The sequence below is a fragment of the Salvelinus sp. IW2-2015 genome, linkage group LG5, assembly GCF_002910315.2.
Source record: "Salvelinus sp. IW2-2015 linkage group LG5, ASM291031v2, whole genome shotgun sequence".
Classification (NCBI taxonomy): domain Eukaryota; kingdom Metazoa; phylum Chordata; class Actinopteri; order Salmoniformes; family Salmonidae; genus Salvelinus; species Salvelinus sp. IW2-2015.
This window is the reverse complement of record NC_036844.1, coordinates 18,349,838-18,361,977: the sequence shown is the minus strand read 5'-3', so window position 1 is coordinate 18,361,977 and position 12,140 is coordinate 18,349,838. Positions and strand designations below refer to the sequence as shown.

Below are 12,140 nucleotides of genomic sequence, written 5' to 3'. Positions count from 1 at the left end.
AGTAAATAAACCRAGCATGTAACCTCCATGTGATTACCCTGCTGCCTAGTGCCTATGCAATATCTCTGTACCCCAAGGAAACTGGCCTATGTTAAGAGTCGTAATGGATCATCAATTCAATACACTGTCCAATACCAAAGCCACACATTTGGAATATAATGTTTTGGAATAGAATTAAGGACAATATCTCAGGGAGCCAGAAGGTCCTGTATCTTGTTACAGTAATGTTATTCACTGTTGATGTGACCTGAAGATGGCGCTGAGCGATTGGGGAGAGAGGCCAGTTTCTCTCCTACATAAACATTCCTCACATTCACCAAGAAAAACATAGCGTCATAACAGCAGGCGGTTCCAGCACTGCTATCCAGACTCACACACACTGAGGCACACACAGACCACACATACACACTTCCTGATTTTCCCGTTGCTGCATCAGACCAATAAACTCCCACTGGCCTCTGTTCTATAGTACTACACCTCCCATCTCAATCCTTTCAGTCTCTACAGCAGATGAGTCCCCCTCCACCCCCTCACTGAATGCCATATGAAGAGCTATTTATAGCTGTGAGGGGCGCCTTTGGGGGACAGTCTGTAGTCAAGAGTCAGCCCGCCAACAACACACACACACAGCACACACACACCCACAGACACAAACTCACACACAGTCGGTTTGGGCCTAGCCTTGGCCCTACTGTATGAAAAGCATGCTTTGTTGTCTGATGCTGCCTCCCTATGGTGACCGTGCATCACTGACCAGTGTGAACTCATCCATAAGAGTGGGCAACAGCTCACAGGCGTTTGGGATGTAGTCATGTATAGAAGAATGCAGTATGGGCACAATACTTCCCCTACTGTAGGATACTTCCCCTACTGTAGGGAACAGTATAATGCAGTATGGGCACAATACTTCCCCTACTGTAGGGAACAGTGTAATGCAGTATGGGAGCAATACTTCCCCTACTGTAGGATACTTCCCCTACTGTAGGGAACAGTGTAATGCAGTATGGTTTACAATACTTTCCCTACTGTAGGAGAATCAGTTGGTTACATTCTTTCCTACGTAGGGACGTTAACAGTTATGGTAGCTACTTTCCCTACTGTAGGGAATCAGTGTAATGAGTAGTGGTTACATACTTTCCTACTGTAGGGAACGAGTGTAATGCAGTATGGTTTACATACTTCCCTACTGTAGGGGAACAGTGTAATGCAGTATGGCTTACAATACTTCCCTACTGTAGGGAACAGTGTAATGCAGTAATGGTTACATTACTTTCCTACATAGTAGGGAACAGTGTAATGCAGTATGGTTACATACTTTTCCCTACTGTAGGGAAACAGTGTAATGCAGTATGGTTACATTACTTTCCCTACTGTAGGGAACAGTGTAATGCAGTATGGTTACATTACTTTCCCTACTGTAGGGAACAGTGTAATGCAGTATGGTTACATTACTTTCCCTACTGTAGGAGAACGGTGTAATGCAGTATGGTTACATTACTTTCCCTACTGTAGGGAACAGTGTAATGCAGTATGGTTTACATTAGCTTTCCCTACTGTAGGGAAAACAGTGTAATGCAGTAGGTTACATATACTTCCCTACTGTAGGGAACAGTGTAATGCAGTATGGTTACATACTTTCCTACTGTAGAACAGTATACAATGCAGTATGTTACATACTTTCCTACTGTAGGGAACAGTGTAATGCAGTATGGTTACAATATCTTCCCCTACTGTAGGGAACAGTGTAATGCAGTATGGTTACATTACTTTCCTACTGTAGGGAACAGTGTAATGCAGTATGGTTACATTACTTTCCTACTGATAGGGAACAGTGTAATGCAGTATGGTTACATACTTTCCCTACTGTAGGGAACAGTATAATGCAGTATGGTTACATACTTCCCTACTGTAGGGAACAGTATTAATGCAGTATGGTTACAATACTTTCCCTACTGTAGGGAACAGTGTAATGCAGTATGGTTACATTACTTTCCCTACTGTAGGGAACAGTGTAATGCAGTATGGTTACATACTTTCCCTACTGTAGGGAACAGTTAATGCAGTATGGTTACATTACTTTCCCTACTGTAGGGAACAGTATAATCGCAGTATGGTTATCATTTTCCTACTGTAGGGAACAGTATATGCAGTATGGTTACAATTACTTTCCCTACTGTAGGAACAAGTTAATGCAGTATGGTTACATTACTTTCCCTACTGTAGGAACAGTGTAATGCAGTATGGTTACATACTTTCCTACTGTAGGGAACAGTGTAATGCAGTATGGTTACATACTTTCCCTACTGTAGGGAACAGTGTAATGCAGTATGGTTACATTACTTTCCCTACTGTAGGGAACAGTGTAATGCAGTATGGTTACATACTTCCCTACTTTAGGAACAGTTAATGCAGTATGGTTACAATACTTTCCTCTACTGTAGGAACAGTGTAATGCAGTATGGTTACATACTTTCCCTACTGTAGGGAACAGTGTAATGCAGTATGGTTGTACAATACTTTCCCTACTGTAGGGAACAGTGTAATGCAGTATGGTTACAATACTTTCCCTACTGTAGGGAACAGTGTAATGCAGTATGGTTACATACTTTCCCCTACTGTAGGGAACAGTGTAATGCAGTATGGTTACAATACTTTCCCTACTGTAGGGAACAGTGTAATGCAGTATGGTTACATTACTTTCCCCTATGTAGGGAACAGTGTAATGCAGTATGGTTTACATTACTTTCCTACTGTAGGGAAACAGTGGTAATGCAGTATGGTTACATTACTTCCCTACTGTAGGGAACAGTGTAATGCAGTATGGTTACATTACTTTCCCTAACTGATAGGGAACAGTGTAATGCAGTATGGTTACATTACTTTCCCTACTGTAGGGAACAGTGTAATGCAGTATGGTTACATTACTTTCCCTACTGTAGGGAAGTGTAATGCAGTATGGTTACAATACTTTCGCTACTGTAGGAAAGTAATATGCAGTATGGTTACATTACTTTCCTAACTGTAGGGAACAGTGTAATGCAGTATGGTTACATTACACTCCCTACTGTAGGGAACAGTATAATGCAGTATGGTTACATTACTTTCCCTATGTAAGGGAAGAGCCCGGTTGTTATCGGCGCGCCCCAGCGACTGTGGGTGTGGTGATGGGGCCGGTGAGCCGCGGCCCAATCACCAAGACCGCTCGACCGTCAAGGCGCAGGAGGAGCAGGGGCAGACGGGCGGCAGCCGCGCGAGTGAGCAGTGCAGCCTTCCGGGCGTTGAGGCGACAAAGATAAATCGGAGCTCGAGGGCGAGCAGCGGCCCGGGAGGCAGCCGAACGGAGGAGGGGACCGGGCGGAGCGCGCGCGGCAGGGTTCCGAGTTTGGCCCGCAGGTCGCAGTGCAGTGTATGCGTATCGGTACATTACTTCCCTACTGTAGGGAACTAAGTGTAATGCAGTATGGTTAAATACTTCCCTACTGCTAGGGAAAGTGTAATGCAGTATGGTTACATTACTTTCCCTACTGTAGGGAACAGTGTAATGCAGTATGGTTACATTACTTTCCCTACTGTAGGGAATGTAGGAATGAATGACAGTAAGAATGTTTGGTGGATTTGCTAAACTTCTTCTAAATTGTCACCTCTACTTTTCATATTTCTATTTTCTTAGCGGCCAAGTGAAAAATACTTATGACAAAATATACTTTTTTTATCGTTCCCCTTAGTTTTACATACTGAAAATAAACACTTTATCAACCAATCATAAATACAATCTACATCTTAGTCATTTAGCACACACTGAGTGCATACATGCTTTGGCTTTTTCGTACTGGTTCTCATGGGAATCAACCCCTGGCATTGCAAGTACCATGCTTTACCAACTGAGACACACGGGACTCTAAACTATAGACTATAAACTATAACTTTGACAATTGTCCTCTCATACACTTTCTATCACCTCTGGAGTGTCTCTAATTCCACACACCGTTAATAAGTCTGTGTAAGCAGCTCCCACAACTTTCTCTTCACGTTGGTCATTTTATTTACTCAACAGTCAACCCCCCGGTTTATACTCAAAAGGACATTATTCCTTTCCATGACTCCCCCATGACCCTTTCTCCTGACCACAGCCAGAGCAGGAGATCGAGGGAAATCTCCATGAAAAATGTTCAGACCAAAATATCACCGCCCAGCTAACTAGCTGGCTTCTCCCCTTCCTCCTCGTCTATACTGAGGAAGTGAAACATCTAGCAGTCAGAACACTGGCTGAGTCTTTTCATATTTCAACAGCGTGGCAGTGGGACGTGAGCTGAAAGTCTACAACCCAGACAGACTGGCTAACTGCGCTTGGTAAATCTACTGCTGCACATACAGCTGTTACACTGTACCAAATAGTTCCACAACATGAGGCTTGATAACAATAATGACAATACATGTAATKACAACAATCGTAAGATAATGCTTTGCTCCATTTCAAGCAACAACCCAGACCGACAAGATCAAAATGGCACTTGACTGACCACAAGAGCAACTACACAACTAGAGGATCTTATAACCGTGAGATTGATGCAGCCTGTCCTTTCCAAAGGACATTTTCCTGCAGAGTAAGCGTGTGTGTGTCAGTGTGTGTGGACACTGGGTTCCCTGCCTGCTTCCTAGGGGGTGCTTACGCAGTACCGTGTGCCATATGATGCTTTAGTGGCAGGCAGGCAGGAAGGCAGGCTAGGCGGAGATGTGCTTTGTGCTGTATAAGCCGGGTATTAATAAATGATGGTGAAGCCTAGCCCCGGGGCTGACAGCACTGGAGGTAGAGAGAGGGAGGTAGAGAGAGGGAGGTAGAGAGAGCGGAGAGGGAGTGAAAGCAGCAAGGAGAGAAAGAGAGCGCTAGAGAGAGGAGAGAACAGGTGAGCGATTGAGAAAAAGAGGAGATAGTGAGAGAAGGAGAGAAAGAGGAGAGGGGGAGGTGAATAATTCAACGCCACACACTCAGATTCCGCTGCACTTAAAGCTGAGATCACAGCCAGGTTTAATGGCTTGGTAGTGAGCACAATTAATGCTTTTATGCTCAAAGCAATCAGACACTGCAGAGCAGGATAGGACCCATACACAGCCACATCATCTGGGTTGTTCCACGAAATGAGTGCCTTTTGAGTCCCTTTGATATTTTAAGTAGAAATTGTGCACCCATATTGATTTTTAAAAGCCTCTTAAATTAAATGAAGTGCCTTTTAATATAGAACACATGTAGAATTACAGTTTTTTCCAACTGCTTACACACAAAATCTTTTCATGTCACACGATTTTTGAAACCTCTCACTCAAAGTGCAAAACTACACACCAAATATCCAAAACCATAAGCTATTTCTCAGCCTTTGACTCAGTTGTCAATTGTGTAAAACACTTTTTTTCAAAACACTACACACAATTCTCTACCTAAAACACAAAAATCTAACAGGAAGTGACTTGCTTTCCTTTTCCAAACACAACCAATCAAAATGCTACACTTATTCACCAGGTCACACACACACTCCTCACATGTGCAAACACTAATAGCTTAACTGATCACTAACCAATCACTGCTTTACTGTAGTATAGGCCTATAAATAGGTCAAAGGTCAGATTACCTGTTTGGAACAATGGATGCCAACAATGGACAGAGAGCAAGAGGAGTAGGAGGGAGAGGAAGAGGAAGAAGAGGACGAGGACCGAGGCAAAAGAAGAGAAGGAAGGAGAGCCACTCTGATGAGATATAGGGCCACTTGTTGATCATGTGATCAACATGGTTTGACCATGAGAGAGGCCTGGGACTGACAGTCCAGCCAACTTGAAGTCGATTTACAGTGACGTCCATAATTCGAACCTCAGAAATTGAGAACAGGTATGGCAAACTATCTAATGACTTATCTTTAGCATACAGTAATGTACTTAAATATTCGTAATGGACTGCCATAGTATTGGATAAACATTGTGTAACTCTAAGCCATCCATTTACTGGCACTGCATTGAATGAATGAGGTTGGTTTATCAGCTGGAACTACATTTTTTGTACATTGTTTAACATTCCTATGCGGCTGAAACACATACTGTGTTGATTCTGTTACAGACTGAAAGGCAAAGACAATCATGGAAGGTGACGCTTGTTTACAGATGTACACGAGAACTGCAATATAAATATGGTTTTGGCCAACCATGCAATTAGGATTCGAGAGATAAGAGAGCATATCTGAATAATGAACACCATAGATTTAACGAACAATCAATGCTGTAAGCCTTCGACGCATAACAATCGCCATCCTCCAGTACGGCACCGAAGTGACGATGAAACAACTTTAACAAGGTGCCATTGAGAGAAACTCTGACAGAGTCAAGAATATGCGACATGACTGTGTAGAGGTATGGTATGCAACACTACTTCCAGTATTCAGACAACCATAATTATACTAATCTGTATAATGTCCTTTTTGTTCTGTTACAGAGAACTATTGGAGCTGGATTGCCATGTATATCGCCATGAATTTATTCTATGTTTGGATGAGGTGGCCTTCACTGCACCAAAAACCAGGCCCCGGAAGAATGCTAATAGACAGAGGCAATACCAATGTCCCTGGACAGCGTGGGGGTAATAACTATGTGTGCTCTGGCCATCACTTTACAAAACCGGGTCCTCCATCACAAGCCCACTGGGTCCGTACAACACCTGGCCATATGCTCAACTGTTTTCTGGATCAATTTACCAATGCTTGTCCCTGAATCCAGATCAGAGCCTGATAGATATTTGTGGTTGTATGGCGACAATGTTCGTTTCACCGGGGCTGTTCTGGTCCAAAACTTGGTTTCCACCATCCACAATTTGTATGTACGCCCCTACAGGGCTCTCGACCTACCCCATTATTCACCTTTTTCTCTAAATCCCATAGAGGAATTCTTCTCAGCCTTGGCGCTGGGAAAAGTGTAATGATCGCCAAACCTATGCCGCATGCCGCTTTCCAGGCAATGGGACGGCAATGTGGGACATAGAGTTGCCTCTGTCCAAGGTTGATCGCCGATGCTAGGAAGTACTGCCCTGCGATGTTTGGCAAGAGAAAACGTATCTTGTGATCGTTGACGAAGTATCTGTGGCCAGACCAGGCCGGCAGAATGAGATGAGCGTAGCTTTAGCACTTGTGTGAACTGCCCCCCCGCCCCCCCCCCCCCCACCCCCCCCCCCCCCCCCCCCCCCCCCCCCCCCCCCCCCCCCCCCCCCCCCCCCCCCCCCCCTACCCAATTCACTGGACTGCCCGCCGCCGCAGGCGCCCAGCTCGCGCACAGCACCAATGTTGTGTTCTTTACTCGATTAAGATTATCTTGTCGGTTATAAACTATTGGTGTATATGCTATAACCAGTAATGTTTGGCTATTAACGCAACGTTCTGATGCAGTGGTGTACAGTGATTGCTGATAGATTAGAGAACAAATTGAGGTGGTCCGCGTCGAATTATTGTGCTCGAAAGTACTGAGATTGGTACATGTTCTATCTACTTGACTATGGTGATTAGGACTGACTTGAGGGTTACTTTGACAATGCATGATGAATGTAGGATAAAGCCTATGAAAGACCAAAGAGTTTAGATTTTAGAACAACGTGTTTTACGATGGTCTATTCACAAAAATGTACTATTATGAAAAGCAGTGTTTGGCCAAATTGATGCAAATGCTGCTCATTCTGACAGTGGTTTATGGCATTTTGAATGCAGTGTTTACATTTTGAAGGAGATGTGAGGGCATTTGCTGCATTTTGTGTGTGCAGTTTTGGGAATTGTGTGATAAGTTTTTTGAAAAACGTGTGGTAAATGCGAGTTGGAAAAAAAAACTGTAAATCAATCTGATTTTTCTACTATATGAATAAAAACTAAACTGCCAAATACTGCACCATTCTGTGACTTCTACGGAAGATTTGTAACCACTTGCCCCAGAAGATTTCTCCTTTCGTTTTCACCATCATTGTAAAGCCCTAGTTATGTGTTGCTTGAGAAAGTCATCTTGAAGATGATTTATTCATGTGATAAGTGATTCACATACGTCTGTCACCCTTTTAAGGCTTCAACCCTGTTACGTAACTGAAACTCTCGTTTTCAATATGTGTGAAGCCTGTCCATTTTTTTTGAAAAAAAATTCAAAAGGAAACATTGAACATTGCTATAGTAATGTCTAGTTTGTAAAAAGCAGCTGGAGCCTGGTTCTACTCTTTTGTTTGCCCATTTCTAGTGTTTGTGGTGGAGAACTGAGTGGGCTGAGCATAACACTGTTACCCATTGATAGAAGGTTACACTTCAGTAGTTTGCCACACCCTGTTGCACAAAAACAAGCTTCCATTATCATTCCCCCTGTCGCACAAAACAAGCTTCCATTCCCCCTGTCGCACAAAACAAGCTTCCATTATTCCCCATGGTCGCCACAAAAACAAGCTTCCATTTGCCAGACAGCTCCTGTCCCCACAAAACAAGCATTCCATTCCCCCTGTCGCACAAAACAAGCTTCCATTCCCCCTGTCGCAAAAACAAGCTTCCATTCCTGTTCCACAAACAACTCAGTCCTTCCACAAACAAGCTTCCATTCCCCTGGCGCAAGGGGATTCATTGCTATTTTGTATTTTACTCCTTTGTGTTAACTTCCTAACAACGCACAGAGTTAAAAGTCTAAACCCGTGTATTGGCGCATGTTGGCAAATTTCATTTATTTTATTTGATTTTTTAAGATGAAACTCGTCAACCCTGTTTACTTTTTTGGCACTTACTAGCACTTACGTATATAGGTATTATTCTTGTTTTAACGCTCTTGAGATGGCGAGAAAACGGTGTTTTTGATAGCAAGTTGAAACATGTGGGTCTTTATGATAGAATGGTTAAAATGAGTTACCACTTCTCGAAAAGGCACCGAATTGGTGGAATAACCCATAACTGTCCCCAGACATGTCAGGGTTGGTCACTATGTCATGTGTTGTGTGTGTCAGGTGTGTGTCGTCCGCCAACATATATTTGTCTAGCTAAGACCTTACATATCAAAGGTTGCTTTGACACATGTACGTATATGATATCAATGTACACACAGAGCATGGACTTTGTTCCGTACAAGACCATGATATGTCTACGAGGATGACAACATGTGTTCCCCTGTGAACATTGCGCACCCACACTAAGCAGCCTGCCACACAACACGACTAGCACCACCCTGAACCAAGGCAAGAAAATGCATTAGTACGAGCACTGGTTAATCTCAAATAGCAATCCATGCTCTTGCTGATGTTTAATGTAAAGGACTGGCTTTGAGAGTTGGGAACTTCTGAGAGAGAGAGAGAGAGAGAGAGAGAGAGAGAGACGGAGAGAGAGGAGAGAGAGAGAGATAGGAGAGAGAGACGAGGAGGAAGAGAGAGGGAGAGCGAGAGAGAGAGAGAGAGAGAGAGAGAGAGAGAGAGAGAGAGAGAGAGAGATGAGAGAGAGATGAGCGAGAGAGAGGAGGAGAGGAAAGAGAGAGAGGAGAGAGAGAGAGAGAGAGAGGGGAGAGAGAGAGAGAGAGAGAGAGAGAGATAGAGAGCAAAGAGAGAGAGAGAGAGATGAGAGAGAGAGAGAGAGAGAGAGAGAGAGAGTCATATAGGGCAGAAGTAATGAGATGTGTTCTGGCTAGATTTCATTATCACACTCGTATGCATATTAAGCACACCTTGGGCATTATACCTGACTAGCGAAAAATGTGAATCTCCAGCGATCAGCCCCACTAATCGTGGTTCCACCACTTCACTTGACCTGACTTTGGCTCTCTGCGCCACCGCGAACTCAATTGTTGAATTATGTTAATCTGTCTGGGTGATGATGGACTGTTACTAGACGACTGGCCGCTCCAATCTGCCTCTGACCTCTTTACAGACTAACAGAACGACGCTGTGCTCGTAACCGAACAATGACCAATAGGAGCCCTCTGTCTCCTCTCCCATCCCAATCCCTTCCCAACACCCTCTCATTTAACCAGGAAATCCAGGGAATATGCAGCCCACCCAGCCTCTAGCATTATTCATTGGCTGCCTGTGGGTGGCCTTAGCCTTGTTTTGCTCAGCTAGCACAATGGCTTAGCGCATTAAACACACAGAGAGCCATATATGGATGCTGCTGTCCAATTTGAGTGGACTCCTGGTTCAAGGACAACATCGTGTACATGTCATGTACATACACAGTAACACACACCGGTGTCCTTTTGAATTATAAAAAAAGCACCCACAACAGTTAAAAGCCTGTTGCCATCTCTGTTCAGCTAGCTATTACATTACACCTCTGCTCAGCTAAGCCAGTAACATTTACATGCTTCTGTTCAGCTAGCTATACATGACATCTCTGTTCCAGCTAGCTATTTACATGACATCTCTGTCAGCTAGCTATGACATTACCAATCTCTGTTTCAAGCTAGCTATACATTACATCTCTGTCAGCTAGCTATTACATTACATCTCTGTTCAGCTAAGCTATTACATTACATCTCTGTTCAGCTACCATTACATTAAATCTCTGTTCGGCTAGCTTATTACATACATCTCTGTCTGGGCTAGTATTACATTACATCTCTGTTTGGCTCGCTACATACATCTTCTGCTCAGCTAGCTATTACTTAACATCTCTGTTCAGCAGCCTATTACATTAACATCTCTGTTCAGCTAGCATTACATTACATCTCTGCTTCAGCTAGCTATTACATTACATCTCTGTTCACTAGCTATTACTATTACATCTTCTGTTCAGCTAGCCATTACATTAAAATCTCTGTTCGCTAGGCTATTACATTACATCTCTGTCGGCTAGCTATTACATACATCTCGTTTGGCTCGCTATTTACGATTACATCTCTGTTCAGCTAGCTATACCATTACATCTCTGTTCAGCTAGCTATTACATTACATCTCTGCTTCAGCTAGCCATAACATTACATCTCTGTTCAGCTAGCTATCTTACATTACATCTCTGTCGCTAGCATTACATTACATCTCTGTCAGCTATCTATTACATTAACATCTCTTTCAGCTAGCTATTACAACCCACTCTTCCACTCTTGGGTCATCTGACAAATGACAGGGAGTGAAAATGTTAGCTAAAAAGACTGGTACCCAGACCATACACACACTATATCAAGTGGAAATAACGCTATTTACTATTTTATTGAGTGTTTTTAAGTGGTGCAGTGCATTTAAAGACAGCGTGCGACCTGGAATAACAGAATTATCATATGCTGCATTTAATATATTACAGGAACCAGGGGCTCTAAGGAAAGTCTCTCGTAGATGGTAAAAAGCCTACAGTCAAGCTAGACAGAATTTGGAGAGCCTAGCTATGAAACAAGGATTGCGGTGGCTTGCTTGGCTGGTGTTGAATATAATCTGTATATATGATCCTCTCTCCTGCTCAGTGAACTGAGGTTTTTACTGACGCTATAAAATCACTTGAGGCATTAAAGAAAAATGTTTCCCTCTGCTTTTTGTCAACTCAATAAACGGGCCTATTAAATGATGAGAGAGTGGTGGTAAGAGTGGGGAGGGTGGCAAGCTAAGCGGCCCATATTCATGGGACAAACAAGGGCGCGAAATGGGAAACGAAATACTTGACAATGTATTGTCCACATTTTGCATGTAAAATTCCAACCAGAATTCTCTAGAAATGAAAACAATTCTGACCCCAACCCTGCTGTGTCAAAAACAAGTCTAGCGTTATCACAGGTCAGATCGTGCTGGTATGTTCCATCCCCATTTAGTGTTGTTGTCAGCATGAACAGTCTGTGAGCCATCCTGATGCATTAAGTCACGAAGTGGTAATTACGAGGCATTACTCTGACATATCCTCTTGAGGAAAAATCGTGTGTGTTCTCTTATGCTGCAACTCATCCCATCCTTTACAATGCTTATGTAAACCACAATGAATTAACCTAATCAACATACAAAAATGAAGAGAAATAAAGAGAAAATGCTGATGCCACTACTATAAATCCTAAGCAGCGGTATGCAACATGCTGGTTGGAATCACCTGGCCCAGAAAAGCCATAGTGTGTCCTCTGCTCTTCTCTCCATGCCTCTTCAAGTCATCTTCCACTGAAAAGGGGCTAAGCTGAGCAGTATCCCAATCTCTCTC

The 12,140-nt window shown here is 43.3% G+C and overlaps 1 protein-coding gene across 1 annotated transcript in view; it reads right to left on the bottom strand.

Moving 5' to 3' along the window:
- Positions 1–12,140, bottom strand: part of LOC111964525 (mediator of RNA polymerase II transcription subunit 13-like) — a 131,051-nt gene that overhangs the window by 24,910 nt on the left and 94,001 nt on the right.